Raw genomic sequence first — 1,286 nt, forward strand, 5'->3', positions numbered from 1 at the left:
AAGAGCAGTTTACTGTGCAACGTAAGGTCTGGTGCCGTGTGCAGAGTAGAGCCCTGTGTGCTACATCTGGGTTAGATCCAGGTGTAGCGCAGGTCTGATGAAAGACTAGATCCAGGTTGCATCGGCCGACTGTGGCATGGTGTCCAGCCCCCACATCCAAGCTGCCCAGGCCTCCAGCCTAACACTTTCCTTCATCATACCATGTGCCGATGGTTTGGTTTTACAACGCTTGAGTGAGCAAACCTGATTTGAGTTCCGTAACAGAACCACAGTCAACTACATGTGAGTCTAGTGACGTAACCATTATGCCATCTGCTGGTCCCAAAACCTTCTAAATTAAAATCATTTGAGGTGGTACCGTCATAGGATGGGAGAGTGTTGAGCTGTGTTGTGTAAAATCCTTGGTCCTTTGGGACCACTAAAATTAGAGACTTGTCCCTAGGCACAAAATAAAGCCACAAACACAATAAAAGTAGGTATAAAAGAAAATTTAATAGGAAAGAAAGGTGTTAGAAAAGAAGTACACCCAAAAGACTTTTAGGCAGGCAAGTTGCTAGGTAGCAACTGCGTTTGGAACTGGTTTAGGTGTTATTTTTATTACTAGAGGTGATAATAAATATTTAACAGTGGGAGGACTGTCATACTATCTATGTTCTTTGTTTGAATCCCCAGGCTTTCTCCTGCGCTTGCACATCTCTCTTAGAGGTAAGAATTTGAGGAATTTGATAACCCAACTCCACATGCCCAGTGTGAGCCATGATGATAGGAGCATCCTTATTAGGATGAACTGCCCAATTAGTCTATTGCCTCAGTAGCAATCAGGATATTGATCAAAATGTCTGGTTGGATCTTTTTGTATTAATGAGGAATGATAAGAGGGAAATTTACAATCATCCCTATGTCTTCCTCAGGTACCAAGAAAGAAAATGGGATTTGCCTCACCTTCCTGGCACCAGGAACTGGGTGGGAAGAAGGTATTTTCATGGAGGGTTTGGTTGTAACGCTTAATAAGTTGTGATTGATGTGGTAGGTGACCTTCTGCTGTTTTCTTAGGGCTGCCTGCTCATTTCTAGCTATCTGCCTGTCACAGTACCAGCAGATGGCTAATATTTATGTCACTGGACTTCCATGTAGTCAACTGCAGTTCGAGTCCCAGACCCAGTGGCTACACTCACACTGGGTGCATGTGTGTGTAGGCCCAAGATCCTGGAAGGAAAATGGAGGAGATGCTACAATACCTGGGGGGGGGAGGGCCAGCTGTTAGGGGAATGGCTATGTTCGCGGCA

At 44.9% G+C, this 1,286-nt stretch overlaps 1 long non-coding RNA gene across 1 annotated transcript in view; it reads left to right on the plus strand.

Moving 5' to 3' along the window:
- Nucleotides 1-987, plus strand: part of LOC102500929 (uncharacterized) — a 4,789-nt gene extending 3,802 nt beyond the window's left edge. The window contains exons 3-4 of the long non-coding RNA XR_003548581.1: nucleotides 673-705; nucleotides 912-987. This is a non-coding gene — a long non-coding RNA (uncharacterized LOC102500929). The remainder of the gene's footprint in view (nucleotides 1-672; nucleotides 706-911) is intronic.
- The last annotated feature ends 299 nt before the right edge of the window (nucleotides 988-1,286 follow it).

The sequence above is a fragment of the Tupaia chinensis genome, unplaced genomic scaffold, assembly GCF_000334495.1.
Source record: "Tupaia chinensis unplaced genomic scaffold, TupChi_1.0 Scaffold000100_1, whole genome shotgun sequence".
NCBI classification, from domain to species: domain Eukaryota; kingdom Metazoa; phylum Chordata; class Mammalia; order Scandentia; family Tupaiidae; genus Tupaia; species Tupaia belangeri.